Source organism: Xenopus tropicalis, chromosome 6 (genome assembly GCF_000004195.4).
Source record: "Xenopus tropicalis strain Nigerian chromosome 6, UCB_Xtro_10.0, whole genome shotgun sequence".
Lineage (NCBI taxonomy): Eukaryota > Metazoa > Chordata > Amphibia > Anura > Pipidae > Xenopus > Xenopus tropicalis.
In genome coordinates this window covers 7,911,358-7,932,693 of record NC_030682.2, presented here as the reverse complement: position 1 = coordinate 7,932,693, position 21,336 = coordinate 7,911,358, and the positions used below count along the sequence as shown (strand labels likewise).

The window sequence follows — 21,336 nt, the reverse complement described above, 5'->3', positions numbered from 1 at the left end:
AGAACCAGAGAGTTCACCGACACACAGGTCTAGAGACTTCCCATCACAAACCTTGTCTTCAAGCAAAAGCCAGAGAATCGTCCTTCAAACACAGGGCCCCAGACCTTTCCTCTACACATTGGCCATAGACCTGCCCTCTAAACCAGGGACCTCCTGCCAACCCAGTGCCAGCGATATGTCTATGAAGATTCTCATTCATCCAGGTCATGAAATACAGTATCATGTAGAATTAAGTCTAAAACAACATTACTTTTCTGAGTTTACTTGAAAACATTTCACTACTCATCTGAGTGGCTTCTTCAGTCCAACAAGTTAAACTGATAAACTGAAGAAGCCACTTGTATGAAAGGTTTTCAGGAAAACACAGAAAGTCCAGTTTCTTTTAGACTTAATTCTACTTGATACAGGGCTAGAGACCTGTCCTTCTAGCAGAGACCTACCACAAATCCACACAAATGCATAGAACTTTCTTTCAAACAGAGCACCAGAGACATCTCCTCCATCTCCAGGGTCAGAGACTTCTCTGCTAAGTCCAGGACATGACTCTTCTGCTCGAAACACAGGAGGAGAGGCCTCTTCCACAAACACAGAACCAGATATTTCTTCTCCAAAGCCAAAGCCAGAGACCTAATGGCTGCATGTACCATTGATTTACATGCAGAAGTACTGCACGGAGTAGCAGCCTAATAACCAAATACAGAAGGGAAGGTCACCCTTTCACTGCCAAACAAGACATTCCGCCCTTTTATTAACCACCAGAAATCACCTGTCTCCAAGATACCCCATCACAGCGGTAATTCACTAACAGTTCTGTAAGTTGACTTTACCACTTATAGGAGGAAACATAAATAAGTCCCATAATAAGAACTAACAAGTGGTCACGGGGAGAAACCAGTTTGTGATCCCCTGGAAGCTCGGGATTACGTTCAAGAGCCTGCATAAATATTGTGGTTTGCAATATTTTATAACAGCATATTTTTGGTCGCGAGCCATTGCTTATTTTAGGCGAGCTGTAAATTCCTTTTATAAATCCCCAGGGTGCGTCATATTTTTTTTTTTCTCCAGCTAAATATTGCGTGGTTTTTTTTTATTGAACAATACAAAGTCCAAATAATAAATCCTGAAATGCTGTAAAAGTCAAAACTATGTGTTGAATCTATTCGTTTCTACTCGCGTGGGGGAAAGAAAGGTGCCACCATGTAGATATAAGGGACAGGGATCTGTCAGAGTAATAAGGGGGCAACCAAGTGGCGCAGGGGGGGGTAACCAATATTTTCTGCTGAGACACACCATAGGGACTCTTGGGTGAGTTTCCTTCTTTAAAGGGGGGGCTCAGATTTAAGGTAACTTTTATAATATGGCCAGTTCTTAGCAATCTTTCCTCTGGTCTTTATTTTTTATTTTTTTTATAGTTCCTGAATTATTTGCCTTCATCTGCCTCTTTCCAGCTCTCATATAGGGGTCACTGCCATGAAAACTATTGCTCTGTGAAGCTACAAATGTGTTGCTATTGCTACTTTTTATTACTTATCTTTCTGTTCAGCACCCCTACTCTTCATATTTCAGTCCCTCATTCCATCTACTTATTGGTTGCTAGGGTAAATTGGGTCCTAGCAACCACATACAGATCGGTTATATAATATAATATCATGTGACCTACTAAAGAATCTTACCAAAGTGGAATATTAAGGGCAAATGCCCATACCTTGTGCACTCTTACCTTCCAATTTGTTCCTGTATGTTACCCAACCACTTAGATTGTAAGCTCTATGGGGCAGGGACCATACCTGGTGCACTCTTACCTTCCAGTTTGTGCCTGTATGTTACCCAACCACTTAGACTGTAAGCTCTACGGGGCAGGGACCATACCTGGTGCACTCTTACCTTCCAATTTGTGCCTGTATGTTACCCAACCACTTAGACTGTAAGCTCTACGGGGCAGGGACCATACTTGGTGCACTCTTACCTTCCAATTTGTACCTGTATGTTACCCGACCACTTAGACTGTAAGCTCTACAGGGCAGGGACCATACTTGGTGCACTCTTACCTTCCAATTTGTGCCTGTATGTTACCCAACCACTTAGACTGTAAGCTCTACGGGACAGGGACCATACATGGTGCACTCTTACCTTCCAATTTGTGCCTGTATGTTACCCAACCACTAAGATTGTAAGCTCTACGGGGCAGGGACCATACCTGGTGCCTCTTACCTTCCAATTTGTGCCTGTATGTTACCCAACCACTTAGATTGTAAGCTCTACGGGGCAGGGACCTCCTTCCCATTGTGTCTCATACCACATAGCACTTACTCCCTGTGTATTTATACTTGTTTTTTGTATTTATTATAACACTTGTCCTCCCTGTGTGTAATTGTTTATATTGTAAGACTGTACAGCGCTGCGTACCCTTGTAGCACTTTATAAATAAAGTTATACATACATACGTACATACAATACATATATTAGAAACTATTGCTTGTTACATCCTTTCCCTTGAGCCGCCATTTTGTGATGGGCTGTGTGCCCCCTCAAAGATCACATGACCAGAAATAATGCAGCCCTAGCTGTAACAGGAAGTAGTGTGGGAGCAAAAGGCAGAACTCTGCCCATTCATTGGCTGATGGGGCCTAGCATGTATGTGTGCCTTGGCTTGTTTGTGTGCACTGTGACTCCTATGGTCCCAGGGGGCAGCCATTCTTAAAATGGCGGTTTTCTATTCAGTATTACCCAATGGCACATACTACTAAAAAAAATAAGTTCTTGTGGTAAACTACCCCTATTAATAGGATAGCTCTCATATATCACCATTATGGTTACCGTGGCTATGACTTTGGGGTACCTCTGGCTACAGACAGGGCTCAGCAACAGTTAAATGTGCTGTAAATGGATCAATGCGACTGGCTGCCTAACAGATCTCTCGTAGCTGCCCCCGAACAAGTGGCCGTCTCTTTCCCTGTAATAAGTATCGATCTTTTCCCAAAAGCACCGTGGGACATGGCACAAAGGAGAGGTGATGGGTTACAGTCGGCTTCAGTATCCAATAAATAAAGCCGGGGCCCTGGGATGGAGAGTCACGGGCACAAAACCGCATTTAGTCTCTGGCACAAGCAGTGTGTGAGTCTGATTCCCCCGGGGAGAGTTCTAATGGCTGCAAATGATCCCGGTCAGGTTTGGGTCTTCTGGTTCTGGAACAATACAGGGCTTCGACAGGGGGAGCCAAGTGCTCAGATTCTGTTACCTATTATCTGTATAGCACGATAAATACAAATAGAGAAATCCAATTTCATGGCCGCTACTCATAAATAACTGTATCTCTAGTATAAATATGTCTTTCTATATTAAAGGGGAACTACGGCTGCCGAACCAATATCTGTTAAAGAGCCCACACAACACAGAAACCCCTAATATCCCTATCCCTGTAATCTGTTCCTTCAACCAGTAGGAATAAATCCCATGTTTATATGCTGAAATCCAGCTGCAAAACAGCTCTTCTCTTTCTGCATCATTGGAAATCCTGGCAGGGGAGGAGGGACTAAAACACTGATGTTACAGATTGTAACAACTTCCCCACAGCTTACAGACAGCAGGCAGGAACTACATAACCCACAATGCATTGCACTGGGATGTTCCTTTCCTTATTGACATCACGTGTGCAGCAGGGGATTGTGGGATTGGGAGGAGGCAGGCTGAGGACAGGCGACAACTGTTACATTTTATTTGAGTCACGAAGTTGTCAGCCAGATCAGCAGGGGGTGGGGCTTAGGGAACAGGGGGCGGGGCTTAGGAAACAGGGGGTGGGGCTTAGGGAACTGTTTCAAACTATATTATTACATTAAACATCATGAAAAGGCTGCAAATTGTTTAATTGATGTATATTGCAAAGTTGCTTTTCAAAAAGCTTAAATTGTTTTTGGGTTCCCCTTTAAATATAATCTTGTATCACTTCCTTACTTGCCCTTCACTTTTTCTGGCTGTTCCTATCGATTTCCAGGTGGCCACAAGCTTGGCAGCCCACAGCCCCCTGCAGAGTCATGTGACCAGCAAGCAGATTAAGTGGGTGCAAGTGAGAGGCACCCATACGTAACAAATGTAGCTCTGATTGCTAAATACATAATGCATGTACATAAAAATCCTGCAGTTTTCCCAGAGACGCATTCGGAGCAAAGGGAAATTGATGAAGAGCGGTTGGCTCGCAGGGCTGAGATGTTGGCCGGATTCATAAACAATATGGCAATTACTAAATAGGAAAGTATCGCCTGGGGAGAGTGTAAAGACGAGTGGAATGTGATAGATTGTAAGCTCACTGGGGCAGGGACTGATGGGATTGTGATAGGGACCTTAGATTGTAAGCTCACTGGGGCAGGGACTGATGGGAATGTGATAGGGACCTTAGATTGTAAGCTCACTGGGGCAGGGACTGAGGGGAATGGGATAGGGACCTTAGATTGTAAGCTCACTGGGGCAGGGGCTGATGGGAATGTGATAGGGACCTTAGATTGTAAGCTCACTGGGGCAGGGACTGATGGGAATGTGATAGGGACCTTAGATTGTAAGCTCACTGGGGCAGGGACTGATGGGAATGGGATAGGGACCTTAGATTGTAAGCTCACTGGGGCAGGGGCTGATGGGAATGTGATAGGGGCCTTAGATTGTAAGCTCACTGGGGCAGGGACTGATGGGAATGGGATAGGGACCTTAGATTGTAAGCTCACTGGGGCAGGGGCTGATGGGAATGGGATAGGGACCTTAGATTGTAAGCTCACTGGGGCAGGGACTGATGGGAATGTGATAGGGACCTTAGATTGTAAGCTCCCTGGGGCAGGGACTGATGGGAATGTGATAGGGACCTTAGATTGTAAGCTCACTGGGACAGGGACTGATGGGAATGGGATAGGGACCTTAGATTGTAAGCTCACTGGGGCAGGGGCTGATGGGAATGTGATAGGGACCTTAGATTGTAAGCTCCCTGGGGCAGGGACTGATGGGAATGTGATAGGGACCTTAGATTGTAAGCTCACTGGGGCAGGGGCTGATGGGAATGATGTGTAATCTCAGTAAAGCACTGTGTAAATGTGTTGCACTATATGAATAAGAGAAAATATGCCCCTCTCTCCCTAAGGCCCCCCCTCGGATAGTTGTTACTACAGGGGTAGGTGCCCGTTACTGCCTCCTTTTCAGATTCAGGAAGGGGAGGGGGGTCTGTCTGACTCCCCCTAATGTTGTAGGCTGCATGGATCCATGTTTGTGCGACAGTGCCATCACCTAGCGCTGAACTTGCCCTTTATTTCTTTTTCCTTTCTAATAAGCGCAATGAGAAGCCCAGGCGCATAGGGAACCGCCACCGCCGCGTCGAGTATTTAGTTACGCAATTTAGCAGAGTGGGAGAGATAAGCAGAATCAACCCTAACGGGCAGAATGGGAAACAAATCAGTTAGTGCAAAAATGGAACAGTTACCTTCCACCATAGATAGTTCTACAGGGAACTCTGAGTATCACTCATGTATTATAAGGGATAATGTACCCCCTACTGTAAATGATAAGGATATTAGCAGTCACTGAGGGGTTCTGTGCCCATATAAAGGCACAAGGCTGCAGGCTGAGTTATACAGGGAACTCTGAGTATCACTCATGTATTATAAGGGATAATGTACCCCCTACTGTAAATGATAAGGATATTAGCAGTCACTGAGGGGTTCTGTGCCCATATAAAGGCACAAGGCTGCAGGCTGAGTTATACAGGGAACTCTGAGTATCACTCATGTATTATAAGGGATAATGTACCCCCTACTGTAAATGATAAGGATATTAGCAGTCACTGAGGGGTTCTGTGCCCATATAAAGGCACAAGGCTGCAGGCTGAGTTATACAGGGAACTCTGAGTATCACTCATGTATTATAAGGGATAATGTACCCCCTACTGTAAATGATAAGGATATTAGCAGTCACTGAGGGGTTCTGTGCCCATATAAAGGCACAAGGCTGTGGTGAAATCAGTTGGCAAATAAAATTGCCGGGGAGGGCAGTGCCCGTTCCTTATTGCGGAACAGCTATTACCCAGATTCCCTCAGGGCTGAATTGCTGCAAAGCGCTGATTGCAGAACTCGCTCTCCCTGCTAATGATACAGTGTATGAGCGTCTGGTACCGACCCACAGCCCCATACTTACTGCCTCACTGACAGTACTGCCCTCTGTGTTCTGTATGTACTGTATGGACTTTATACACTGTATTTACTGTATGGACTTTATACACTGTATTTACTGTATGTACTGTGCGGTGGAACAATGCCATAATAATGCCTGCACAGCTGGGATAATATGGAACTAGCAGAGGGTTTATTAGCTAATGCGCCCAGAATGTACAGAGCTCGGGTACATGATGCACAAGTAGTGGGGACGTGGGTAGCAGCTCTATTGTGCCAACACACCCCTCTGTATGGCAGGTAACAGGCTGCAAACATGGGGGGGGGGGGAATAAAGGCAAATAACATTGTGATTTGTGTTAGTTTGTTAATAAGCACAATTCAGCAGGAACAGCCCCCTAAGTTTGCTCATAGCCTGTACAGAGAGATACCATAAAACTATGGCACATAGGGATTCCCCTGTACTAAGCACAATTCAGCAGGAACAGCCCCCTAAGTTTGCTCATAGCCTGTACAGAGAGATACCATAAAACTATGGCACATAGGGATTCCCCTGTACTAAGCACAATTCAGCAGGAACAGCCCCCTAAGTTTGCTCATAGCCTGTACAGAGAGATACCATAAAACTATGGCACATAGGGATTCCCCTGTACTAAGCACAATTCAGCAGGAACAGCCCCCTAAGTTTGCTCATAGCCTGTACAGAGAGATCCCATAAAACTATGGCACATAGGGATTCCCCTGTACTAAGCACAATTCAGCAGGAACAGCCCCCTAAGTTTGCTCATAGCCTGTACAGAGAGATCCCATAAAACTGTGGCACATAGGGATTCCCCTGTACTAAGCACAATTCAGCAGGAACAGCCCCCTAAGTTTGCTCATAGCCTGTACAGAGAGATACCATAAAACTATGGCACATAGGGATTCCCCTGTACTAAGCACAATTCAGCAGGAACAGCCCCCTAAGTTTGCTCATAGCCTGTACAGAGAGATACCTTAAAACTATGGCACATAGGGATTCCCCTGTACTAAGCACAATTCAGCAGGAACGGCCCCCTAAGTTTGCTCATAGCCTGTACAGAGAGATACCATAAAACTATGGCACATAGGGATTCCCCTGTACTAAGCACAATTCAGCAGGAACGGCCCCCTAAGTTTGCTCATAGCCTGTACAGAGAGATACCATAAAACTATGGCACATAGGGATTCCCCTGTACTAAGCACAATTCAGCAGGAACAGCCCCCTACGTTTGCTCATAGCCTGTACAGAGAGATACCATAAAACTATGGCACATAGGGATTCCCCTGTACTAAGCACAATTCAGCAGGAACAGCCCCCTACGTTTGCTCATAGCCTGTACAGAGAGATACCATAAAACTATGGCACATAGGGATTCCCCTGTACTAAGCACAATTCAGCAGGAACAGCCCCCTAAGTTTGCTCATAGCCTGTACAGAGAGATACCATAAAACTGTGGCAGAATAGGGATTCCCCTGTACTAAGCACAATTCAGCAGGAAACACAATAACACACGTTTATCAGTAGGACTGTAGGATACAGCAGTCGAGAGAATGTTCGGTATAAATCAGTCCGGATTATCGTTATCGCTCTGTGTCCCTTTGTGTATGGGGCCCCGGGGGGGTCGCTGCACAACATGCGCCTCTGGCAGATTAATCTGTTTTCTCCTTAATGCATTCCGACTGCCGAGGCGCAATCACTTACCGAGGGGCTTAAGGGCCGATCTGTATGTGAGTGTGTGCGGCACTGACTTATTGCTATTCATTTCCTCTGCTGCGCATCCAACAAGGAGCGGCAAGGAACCTTCCGCCAGCATCTCAGGAACCCATGGAGCCGCGAGTGGCTTCCCAGGATCAAATGCTACCCCCAGTGGGATAATGAGGCTTATACTATATATATATATTTATATTTACAATATTCATTTGTAAGCAGCACTCCTGCCCTGCTTTATGGCTGAGATTCTAGCTATCTGTATAACAGAGCATTCTGTCACAGTGGCACAGATCCTATCTGATCCCCCCATTGTAAGCAGCAGTCCTGCCCTGCTTTATGGCTGAGATTCTAGCTATCTGTATAACAGAGCATTCTGTCACAGTGGCACAGATCCTATCTGATCCCCCCATTGTAAGCAGCAGTCCTGCCCTGCTTTATGGCTGAGATTCTAGCTATCTGTATAACAGAGCATTCTGTCACAGTGGCACAGATCCTATCTGATCCCCCCATTGTAAGCAGCAGTCCTGCCCTGCTTTATGGCTGAGATTCTAGCTATCTGTATAACAGAGCATTCTGTCACAGTGGCACAGATCCTATCTGATCCCCCCATTATAAGCAGCAGTCCTGCCCTGCTTTATGGCTGAGATTCTAGCTATCTGTATAACAGAGCATTCTGTCACAGTGGCACAGATCCTAACTGATCCCCCCCCCCCATTGTAAGCAGCAGTCCTGCCCTGCTTTATGGCTGAGATTCTAGCTATCTGTATAACAGAGCATTCTGTCACAGTGGCACAGATCCTATCTGATCCCCCCCCATTGTAAGCAGCAGTCCTGCCCTGCTTTATGGCTGAGATTCTAGCTATCTGTATAACAGAGCATTCTGTCACAGTGGCACAGATCCTATCTGATCCCCCCCATTGTAAGCAGCAGTCCTGCCCTGCTTTATGGCTGAGATTCTAGCTATCTGTATAACAGAGCATTCTGTCACAGTGGCACAGATCCTATCTGACCCCCCCATTATAAGCAGCAGTCCTGCCCTGCTTTATGGCTGAGATTCTAGCTATCTGTATAACAGAGCATTCTGTCACAGTGGCACAGATCCTATCTGATCCCCCCCATTGTAAGCAGCAGTCCTGCCCTGCTTTATGGCTGAGATTCTAGCTATCTGTATAACAGAGCATTCTGTCACAGTGGCACAGATCCTATCTGATCCCCCCATTGTAAGCAGCAGACCGGCCCTGCTTTATGGCTGAGATTCTAGCTATCTGTATAACAGAGCATTCTGTCACAGTGGCACAGATCCTATCTGATCCCCCCCCCCCCCCCCCCATTGTAAGCAGCAGTCCTGCCCTGCTTTATGGCTGAGATTCTAGCTATCTGTATAACAGAGCATTCTGTCACAGTGGCACAGATCCTATCTGATCCCCCCCATTGTAAGCAGCAGTCCTGCCCTGCTTTATGGCTGAGATTCTAGCTATCTGTATAACAGAGCATTCTGTCACAGTGGCACAGATCCTATCTGACCCCCCCATTATAAGCAGCAGTCCTGCCCTGCTTTATGGCTGAGATTCTAGCTATCTGTATAACAGAGCATTCTGTCACAGTGGCACAGATCCTATCTGATCCCCCCCCCCATTGTAAGCAGCAGTCCTGCCCTGCTTTATGGCTGAGATTCTAGCTATCTGTATAACAGAGCATTCTGTCACAGTGGCACAGATCCTATCTGATCCCCCCATTGTAAGCAGCAGTCCTGCCCTGCTTTATGGCTGAGATTCTAGCTATCTGTATAACAGAGCATTCTGTCACAGTGGCACAGATCCTATCTGATCCCCCCATTGTAAGCAGCAGTCCTGCCCTGCTTTATGGCTGAGATTCTAGCTATCTGTATAACAGAGCATTCTGTCACAGTGGCACAGATCCTATCTGATCCCCCCATTGTAAGCAGCAGTCCTGCCCTGCTTTATGGCTGAGATTCTAGCTATCTGTATAACAGAGCATTCTGTCACAGTGGCACAGATCCTATCTGATCCCCCCATTGTAAGCAGCAGTCCTGCCCTGCTTTATGGCTGAGATTCTAGCTATCTGTATAACAGAGCATTCTGTCACAGTGGCACAGATCCTATCTGATCCCCCCATTGTAAGCAGCAGTCCTGCCCTGCTTTATGGCTGAGATTCTAGCTATCTGTATAACAGAGCATTCTGTCACAGTGGCACAGATCCTATCTGATCCCCTCATTGTAAGCAGCAGTCCTGCCCTGCTTTATGGCTGAGATTCTAGCTATCTGTATAACAGAGCATTCTGTCACAGTTGGACAGATCCCGCAGGACAGGGGCACCCTAATAACTATCTGTATTTATATGGTGTATTTCTGCTATATACCTACTGTACAGCGGTGGATCCCATGTCGAGTCCTATTTAATGGCCGCCCTTATCTCCCCAGCATTTTGTTATATGTAATTTATAATGACTAATGACCTTTTCTATGGGGAATAATAAAAAATTCCAGGTTCCTCTTTAGGACAAACAATGGCCGCACCCAGCCCGTTACACTGAGGCACATTATACTGTTACAATATGTCTTTCCAATAATCATTACAAAAGAAAGGTGGTTATGTAATAACAGTGCAACCAATCAGAAACTGGCACAATCCAGACAGAATACTGGAAGCGGATTGGTTGCTATACATGAGTGTTTGGAGCAAGTTTGCAATATAACAGCTACTGACTCAATCTGCACATATCTGTGGGCAAATCCAATACAACTAAAACGGTTCCAACCCCCCCCCCTAAAGCTACAACCCCCCTTTATTTGTACAATGAAAGAAAATGCAGTTCTGTGCAACTTTCCCATATACAGTCATTAAGGTTCATTCAGATTTATTTGCAATTTACAAATGCAATTGTAGTTGCTAATGAAAGTTGTGTCGGTCTGGCTGTTTGTCTATCCATTTTCTTTCTGTTGTTGTCATCAATCTTTCTATCATCTATCTATCTATCATCTATCTATCTATCTATCCATCTATCTATCATCTATCTATCTATGTATCATCTATCTATCTATCCATTTATCTATCTATCTATCTATCTATCTATCTATCTATCATCTATCTATCTATTATCTATCTATCATCTATCTATCTATCATCTATCTATCTATCTATCTATCTATCATCTATCTATCTATCTATCTATCTATCATCTATCTATCTATCTATCTATCTATCTATCATCTATCTATTTATCTATCTATCTATCATCTATCTATCTATCTATCTAACTATCCATCATCTATCTATCTATCTATCTAACTATCCATCATCTATCTATCTATCCATCTATCTATCTATCATCTATCTATCTATCCATCCTCTATCCATCTATCTATCTATCTATTTATCTATCTATCCATCTATCATCTATCTATCTATCTATCATCTATCTATCTATCTATCCATCTATCTATCATCTATGTATCTATCTATCTATCATCTATCTATCATCTATCTATCTATCTATTTATCATCTATGTATCTCTATCTATCTATCATCTATCTATCTATCTATCTATCTATCTATCTATTATCTATCTATTAACTATCTCATTCTCTCTCCACCTATTATCTATCATGTATCCTTATGATCTATCTATCTGTATCTATCCTCTATCAGCGATAAAAATACAGTAAGTGGGTGCCATTGCATACCAGATACAGTAAGTGGGTGCTATTGCATGCCAGATGCAGTAAGTGGGTGCCATTGCGTGCCAGATGCAGTAAGTGGGTGCCATTGCGTGCCAGATACAGTAAGTGGGTGCCATTGCATGCCAGATGCAGTAAGTGGGTGCCATTGCGTGCCAGATGCAGTAAGTGGGTGCCATTGCGTGCCAGATACAGTAAGTGGGTGCCATTGCGTGCCAGATACAGTAAGTGGGTGCCATTGCGTGCCAGATGCAGTAAGTGGGTGCCATTGCGTGCCAGATGCAGTAAGTGGGTGCCATTGCGTGCCAGATGCAGTAAGTGGGTGTCATTGCATGCCAGATACAGTAAGTGGGTGCCATTTCATGCCAGATACAGTAAGTGGGTGCCACTCGATACAGATACAGTAAGTGGGTGCCACTCGATACAGATACAGTAAGTGGGTGCCACTCGACACAAATACAGTAAGTGGGTGCCACTCAACACAGATACAGTAAGTGGGTGCCATTCGATACAAATACAGTAAGTGGACAGTAAGTGGGTGCCAGATACAGTAAGTGGGTGCCACTCAATACAGGTACAGTAAGTGGGTGCCAGATACAGTAAGTGGGTGCCATGCCATACAGATACAGTAAGTGGGTGCCAGATACAGTAAGTGGGTGCCATGCCATACAGATACAGTAAGTGGGTGACAGATACAGTAAGTGGGTGCCATGCCATACAGATACTGTAAGTGGGTGCCAGATACAGTAAGTGGGTGCCAGATACAGTAAGTGGGTGCCATGTCATACAGATGCAGTAAGTGGGTGCCATGCCATACAGATACAGTAAGTGGGTGCCAGATAAAGTAAGTGGGTGCCAGATAAAGTAAGTGGGTGCCAGATAAAGTAAGTGGGTGCCAGATAAAGTAAGTGGGTGCCAGATACAGTAAGTGGGTGCCAGATACAGTAAGTGGGTGCCATGCCATACAGATACAGTAAGCGGGTGCCATGCCATACAGATACAGTAAGTGGGTGCCAGACACAGTAAGTGGGTGCCATGCCATACAGACACAGTAAGTGGGTGCCATGCCATACAGATACAGTAAGTGGGTGCCAGATACAGTAAGTGGGTGCCAGATATAGTAAGTGGGTGCCATGTCATACAGATGCAGTAAGTGGGTGCCATACAGATACAGTAAGTGGGTGCCAGATACAGTAAGTGGGTGCCAGATACACTCGCTGCCGCTCCAGCCCGGCCACACCCGACTCATTGCTCTCCCAGCGCTTAATGGGTTAATCGCCCGTCCCGTTTCGGATCGATCCCTTCCCAGTGTGCGGCACTCGGGGGGCCCCGCAATATCACAGCCGGTCGCCCTGTGGCCCTCGGCGTCCCCCAAACTCCCCCGCACGGTGCGGAGCCAGGGCCCCTGTGATTGGCTGCCAGTGCGAGATTTACACACAGATGGGCGGGGCCCCAGCACATGATAAATCCCAGTATGAGATCGCAGTGCCCGCTCCTGGGATTTAGCGCTCACTCTCTGCAGCTCCCATTCCTGCCAGCCCCCAGCAACTGCCAGTGTAGTGCCAGCCCCCAGAACCGGCATTTAGTACAGCCATAAGCATCTGCTTGTAATGCCAACCTGTAGTGCCAGCTCCCAGTACTGCAGGCATGAGTGCCAGCTCTAAGTGCCAGCAGATCTCAGTGCCAGCTCCCAGTTCCAGTGCTTAGGGTCAGTACTGAGCAGCAGCCCCTAGAGACCAGTCAGGGTGCCCCCAGTGCCAGCCTTTATACCAGTCTCCTGGTCTCCCCCACACCCTGGGGCACCCCACAGCCTGGCAATGGACAGCTCCATCTTTGAGATTATCATTGATGAATTTGAAGGCAACTGCAGCCTTTTGGATTTTTTTCAGGACAGTTTATTCCACTCTGATTCCTCCTCTTTCTCTGACTTCGAAGGTGAGATTCCCAGAGAGAGGACCGGGCTAGAGATTCCGCACATGAGGATACTGGATTTATTAACCCCCCCTTTTCTCTGCTTTTCTTTCCCAGGTCCCTATTGCAGCGCCACCATTGACCAGATTGGTACCTGCTGGCCCAGGAGCATCGCCGGGGGGCTTGTGGAAAGACCCTGCCCGGATTCCTTCAATGGGATTAGATACAACACTACTAGTAAGTGCCTTTAACTTGCCCGTGTATCGTACTATTGTGTGCCCCACATGTACTGCTCTTGGATTGACATTGCCCAATAACATAGTAACTGAGGCTGATAAATCACAATCAAGTTCAACCTTATTCAGGGCTGTCACTGAGTGATGTTTCCATAGGGCATAGAAGAGTAGGGGAGACAAAGACTCACGGCCATCAAGTACCAGCTTTATAGTTATGTACAATTGCACTGAATGTGATACCTAATGTTGCACTGGGTATGCAGCGGCTGAGGTTGGAAAATGACTCAAACAACTCAAGTTCAGCCCTTCCAAACAGAAATAGGAGCCTCTTGGAATGTAGCCGGAGCCCCTATGTGAGGTAGGAGGGTAAATATCCCTACCCTGCTGTGGTTAAACTACAACTCCCAGAATCCACCATAAAACAGCCTTAGTTTTAAGGCGGCACACTGAGCAATATATATATATACTGTACAACATGCCTGGGTATATACAGTCCCCCCCCCCCCCCCCCCCGATGGAATCCATCACTCGGCTGCAGAGCTCACTGGGGGTTAAATATCCGTCACAGAGAAGAATAGGAAGTTATTGATTTTTAGTTTATCTGGCTTGTACTGAGCCTCCATTATACTGCCCTGTGTATTTTATTGGCTGATATAGAACTTGTCTATGTATTTGCCTTCTCATATTGGCAATAGCACTGGCAAAATGATACCTGTTTAACCCATTCAGGGCAGGGTTGGCCTTTGATTTGCTTATGTCTTATACTGGGCTGAAGGAATGTTGGTGCCAGTCAGGTGCCCGTAGGAGTTTGGTGAGAGGTTTCCTACATAATGAGTGTTTGATGATAATTAATTGTGCTTCGTTTGCTTATATGAGAGCCTTTGGGGGGGGTATCAGGGTGTCTGGGGGGGAGAGTGACGTACGGCACAGATTATTGGTAATTTAATAAACAGGAGGGCAGTGTGCCCATCTCCTGCCATATAACCCAATCTGAACTTTCAGTGCCCGGCAGGGAGAGAGATCCCTCACTGTTACCCCTCTGTGTATAACCGACACTATCCCTAATCTCCCCGTTACCCCTCTGTGTATAACCGACACTATCCCTAATCTCCCCGTTACCCCTCTGTGTATAACCGACACTATCCCTAATCTCACTTTTACCCCTCTGTGTATAACCGACACTATCCCTAATCTCACCGTTACCCCTCTGTGTATAACCGACACTATCCCTAATCTCACCGTTACCCCTCTGTGTATAACCGACACTATCCCTAATCTCACTTTTACCCCTCTGTGTATAACCGACACTATCCCTAATCTCCCCGTTACCCCTCTGTGTATAACCGACACTATCCCTAATCTCCCCGTTACCCCTCTGTGTATAACCGACACTATCCCTAATCTCGCCGTTACCCCTCTGTGTATAACCGACACTATCCCTAATCTCCCCGTTACCCCTCTGTGTATAACCGACACTATCCCTAATCTCACCGTTACCCCTCTGTGTATAACCGACACTATCCCTAATCTCACTTTTACCCCTCTGTGTATAACCGACACTATCCCTAATCTCACTTTTACCCCTCTGTGTATAACCGACACTATCCCTAATCTCACCGTTACCCCTCTGTGTATAACCGACACTATCCCTAATCTCACTTTTACCCCTCTGTGTATAACCGACACTATCCCTAATCTCACTGTTACCCCTCTGTGTATAACCGACACTATCCCTAATCTCACTGTTACCCCTCTGTGTATAACCGACACTATCCTAATCTCCCGTTACCCCTCTGTGTATAACCGACACTATCCCTAATCTCCCCGTTACCCCTCTGTGTATAACCGACACTATCCCTAATCTCACCGTTACCCCTCTGTGTATAACCGACACTATCCCTAATCTCCCCGTTACCCCTCTGTGTATAACCGACACTATCCCTAATCTCACCGTTACCCCTCTGTGTATAACCGACACTATCCCTAATCTCCCCGTTACCCCTCTGTGTATAACCGACACTATCCCTAATCTCACCGTTACCCCTCTGTGTATAACCGACACTATCCCTAATCTCACTTTTACCCCTCTGTGTATAACCGACACTATCCCTAATCTCACCGTTACCCCTCTGTGTATAACCGACACTATCCCTAATCTCACCGTTACCCCTCTGTGTATAACCGACACTATCCCTAATCTCACTTTTACCCCTCTGTGTATAACCGACACTATCCCTAATCTCTCCGTTACCCCTCTGTGTATAACCGACACTATCCCTAATCTCACTGTTACCCCTCTGTGTATAACCGACACTATCCCTAATCTCACTGTTACCCCTCTGTGTATAACCGACACTATCCCTAATCTCACTGTTACCCCTCTGTGTATAACCGACACTATCCCTAATCTCACTGTTACCCCTCTGTGTATAACCGACACTATCCCTAATCTCACTTTTACCCCTCTGTGTATAACCGACACTATCCCTAATCTCACTGTTACCCCTCTGTGTATAACCGACACTATCCCTAATCTCACTGTTACCCCTCTGTGTATAACCGACACTATCCCTAATCTCCCCGTTACCCCTCTGTGTATAACCGACACTATCCCTAATCTCACTTTTACCCCTCTGTGTATAACCGACACTATCCCTAATCTCACTGTTACCCCTCTGTGTATAACCGACACTATCCCTAATCTCACTGTTACCCCTCTGTGTATAACCGACACTATCCCTAATCTCACCGTTACCCCTCTGTGTATAACCGACACTATCCCTAATCTCACTGTTACCCCTCTGTGTATAACCGACACTATCCCTAATCTCACTGTTACCCCTCTGTGTATAACCGACACTATCCCTAATCTCCCCGTTACCCCTCTGTGTATAACCGACACTATCCCTAATCTCACTGTTACCCCTCTGTGTATAACCGACACTATCCCTAATCTCCCCGTTACCCCTCTGTGTATAACCGACACTATCCCTAATCTCCCCGTTACCCCTCTGTGTTATTTTTAGTATAATATAGAGAGTGATATTATGAGACAATTTGCAGTTGGTCTCCATTTTTTATTATTTGTGGTTTTTGAATTATTTAGCTTTTTGTGCAGCAACTATTAATTTCAGCAGCTCTCTGGTTGCTATGGTCTAAATGACCATAGTAACCAGGCAGTGGTTTGGATGACAGACAGGAATATGAATAGTAGAGGAGCCTGAATAAAAGATAAGTTCTAAAAAGTACCAATAACAATAAAACTGGAGCCTCACAGAGCAATAGATTTTTGGCTGCCGGGGTCAGTGACCCCCATGTGAAACAAAGGCAAATAATTCAAAAACTTTACAAAATGGAAAAAATGAAGACCAAATGAAAAGTTGCTAAGAATTGGTTGTTCTATAATATACTATTTTAGTATTATATATACTATCTATAATATAACTACCCCTTTAACCCTTTGTGTACCATAGATCACAGGCTTTATCATGGAAGTACCTAACGGGTTTTTTGGGGGGGGGTTACATGCTTTTCAGTGTAGGATTGTGTTTTGGTTGTGTAATAACACAGTAGACAAAGAGTTAAAAGCCTGTCTGCACAGATATCGGTGTAGTCTGCAGCACGCATTCAGACAAACTGCCAGTGCAAGTTTATAAATCTATTAGAAATACTATCTATCCCGCTCTCTCTCTCTATTCTCACCCCTTGATTATAATCATCATTTCTGTACAGTGTTAACTGTGTTACTATATCAGCTCTTTGGGCATCGCTGTCCCCAACTGATGTGACAGGGAGAAACGCGTTGAGCCAATGGGCTGCGACGGGGACCTTATTAGAATGGTGATTGGCTGGGCGCTGATGCCACAACCTTTTCACACTCTCATAATTGACTCTGTACAGTGAGAATTACACACACATAACTCGGGTATCAGAATGAGCTGCCTCTGAGCCCGGCCGCTTTATCCACCCTTTCCATACGCTGTGTTGGGCAGATTGGGCAGATTTGCCCCTGTCACAAGCTGGGTGGGGCGGGGGGCACAACAATGTTACACAGTAGACTGGGGGGGGGGGGGGTTCCACTCACAATACTGGGTTACAGTAATGCACAGATTTTCATCTGCAGTAGATGCCAGTTGGTCTAGGGTTAAAATTATAATGTGTATAGTAGCATATCTTAATATATGTTATAATAATATATATATATATTATATTAATATATAACTGATATAGGGTTACATCTCTTCTCAAAATATGCTAAAGGTCCATCTCTTGTACATTCTGGCACCTATAGGGTTACAGTAATGCAGGGAATATGCTAAAGGTTCATCTCCTGTACATTCTGGCACCTATAGGGTTACAGTAATGCCCAGAATATGCTAAAGGCTCTGTTTCTATACATTATGGAAGCTACAGAGTTAATGTAATGCTCAGAATATACACAAAGTCCCATATTCTGCGGGTTCTTTTGCTATAGGGTTACAGTAATGCAGGGAATATGCTAAAGGTGCATCTCATATACATTCTGGCACCTATAGGGTTACAGTAATGCAGGGAATATGCTAAAGGTGCATCTCATATACATTCTGGCACCTATAGGGTTACAGTAATGCAGGGAATATGCTAAAGGTGCATCTCATATACATTCTGGCACCTATAGGGTTACAGTAATGCAGGGAATATGCTGAAAGTTTATCCACTATACATTCTGGCACCTATAGGGTTACAGTAATGCAGGGAATATGCTAAATGTTTATTTCCTATACATTCTGGCACCTATAGGGTTACAGTAATGCAGGAAATATGCTAAAGGTGCATCTCATATACATTCTGGCACCTATAGGGTTACAGTAATGCAGGGAATATGCTGAAAGTTTATCCACTATACATTCTGGCACCTATAGGGTTACAGTAATGCAGGAAATATGCTAAAGGTGCATCTCATATACATTCTGGCACCTATAGGGTTACAGTAATGCAGGGAATATGCTGAAAGTTTATCCACTATACATTCTGGCACCTATAGGGTTACAGTAATGCAGGGAATATGCTAAATGTTTATTTCCTATACATTCTGGCACCTATAGGGTTACAGTAATGCAGGGAATATGCTAAAGGTGCATCTCATATACAATCTGGCACCTATAGGGTTACAGTAATGCAGGGGATATGCTAAAGGTGCATTTCATATACATTCTGGCACCTATAGGGTTACAGTAATGCAGGGAATATGCTAAATGTTTATTTCCTATACATTCTGGCACCTATAGGGTTACAGTAATGCAGGGAATATGCTAAATGTTTTTTTTCCTATACATTCTGGCACCTATAGGGTTACAGTAATGCAGGGAATAAGCCACAGGTGCATCTCATATACATTCTGGCACCTATAGGGTTACAGTAATGCAGGGAATAAGCCACAAGTGCATCTGATATACATTCTGGCACCTATAGGGTTACAGTAATGCAGGGAATATGCTAAAGGTTCATCTCATATACATTCTGGCACCTATAGGGTTACAGTAATGCAGGGAATAAGCCACAGGTGCATCTCATATACATTCTGGCACCTATAGGGTTACAGTAATGCTCAGAATATCCCTGGGGTCCCGTATGGACAAAATGGCAGTACAGTACGTACAGTAACTGCGCAATTCTGTAACATAATGTTTCATGCAAAGAGAAACCATTGCTCATCAATGGGGTATAAATAAGGCTACTTTCCCTTTAAATAGCCTTTCACCGTTCCATTTAATACAGGCACCAGGCGGGGGGGCTTTTGTTCCGCATTTTAATACCGAAAGGAACGATTCTAAAAATGCTGCATAAGTGCTGTAAGCGCCAGGCAGAATTACCAGACAAAGGCTGGTTTGGGACAATAAGCCGAAACGCTCACAGATAAAAGCCATCACCTGGGCCCCCCAGTGACTTTATTCTCCATACAGCCCCTGCCCAAGGGCCACTGCTGCACTATATGGAGCCACTGGGATAATGGGCCGGGAGAGGGTCCCCTAAGTGGCCGGGCCGGTTCTGTGCCACCAGGAGAAGTTCTTAGAGCTTTGTTAGAATCATGAGGAGCCCCTTGATGGTGCTTAGGGGTCTGTGTGTTCTAGAGCGGCTGTCGGCACCACAGGCTTCCCTTCTGGATAGAAAAAGCTGCCTGGGCCATTGGCCGTGTATTCCGGTGGCCCTGGTATGGGGGGCAACCTATGGCTCCCCAGCAGCTGCACAACTGAACTCAAACCACAAAATATACATAATAAAGTAAATTATTATCCATTTCTTTATATATATCTCTATTTAGGTCTGCATTATCTCTTTATGGGTCTGTTACTGTTTTGGGCCATTATGTATCCTTTGGTGTTTGGCAATGTAAGTGTTACTGCAGGCAACTTGCCTTAGCCTTACCGGGGCCGGACAGGGCTATCAGGACACCGGGAAAAAACCCAGTGGGTACCGGATCTTGTCGGCCCCTCCTGCCCAGACCTGAGCCAAACCTGCCGCTCCCCACTGCTGTGGCTCCCCCATTTCCCTCCGTCTCCCAATTGCAGTGAAGTATAAGGTACACATGTGGGGGGGGGGGGGGCTGGGTAGGCGTGGGCCCCTGAAGGGGTTTGGGGCCCTTGGGGTAGCAGCCCTGGTGGGACTCACACACCCCAGTCTGACCCTGTGCCTTACTGTCACCAGGGGGCCACCAGGAAGTCTTGGACCCCCAACCCACTCTCTTTATTCTTTGTATCCTTATCTCCATATCACCCCCCTCTCTCTAATACATAAACAGAAGATGGTGTAGGACCCCATGGGTGGGTTGGGCGGGGGGACTTATTGAGCCCACTTGCCACAGAGGGGGTTCTTGAAGTAGTCCCCCTGCTTTCAACTCCCCCCCTTTGCACCCCAGATTTTGACCGCACCCAAAGGTGTAACAGTACATATGTATATTTATGTATAGACTGGTACGTTCCCCAGGGGGTGCTTGAATGGGTGCTTTGCAGCTTATGGCAAAACACTTTCATTCTTGAGAAATATCCATGTATTTGCCTGGCCGCCCTTCTCCCCCCTGCGCTGGGAATGGAACAAACCAGACAGGGAAATGGAAGGTTCCAATTGCTTTGCCATTTCCTTCGCTTGCTGATCATTCTTTATAATGCTGCCCGAAATGCCAGAGATAATAGTGAGAATTTCCCCTCCATTTTGCTTGTCAAATCATCTACTGAGTGCACATCATTCTATGGTGGGTATAAAATATATAACCGCCTGGGTGCATATAACCTGTATATATATATTTTACTTGGGGGGTTAAATTCTTTAAATATGACACAGACAATGGTTATAACCAATGGCATCGATACATATGGATTTTAAGCATTTCCATAGGCTCATTAGTGGTGTCTATTTTTTGGGTCTTTTATCTTTATAATATACAGTTGGGTTATTTCCCTGTGGAACCAAACTGTAAATGATATCCTTATAAACAGTGCTTAGTGATGTCATCAGTTATAATCGGAGCTTAGTGATATAATTTCTGTCACATGACTCACCAAAACTTGTATATTATAATAAATAAAGTTCCCCCTGTTGTAAAATGTGAGGATATTATGTCACCTCGAAGTTCCATGCCATG

At 45.3% G+C, this 21,336-nt stretch overlaps 1 long non-coding RNA gene across 2 annotated transcripts in view; it reads left to right on the top strand.

Annotated features, from left to right (window-relative positions):
• crhr2 overlaps window positions 1–21,336 on the top strand; it is a 187,757-nt gene that overhangs the window by 92,472 nt on the left and 73,949 nt on the right. Inside the window, exons 1-2 of one of the 2 annotated variants that reach the window (XR_001923285.2) lie at window positions 13,065–13,506; window positions 13,600–13,719. This is a non-coding gene — a long non-coding RNA (corticotropin releasing hormone receptor 2). Of the gene's footprint in view, window positions 1–13,064; window positions 13,507–13,599; window positions 13,720–21,336 lie in introns of those variants that run through there. The other variant, XR_001923284.2, reaches the window with a different exon arrangement.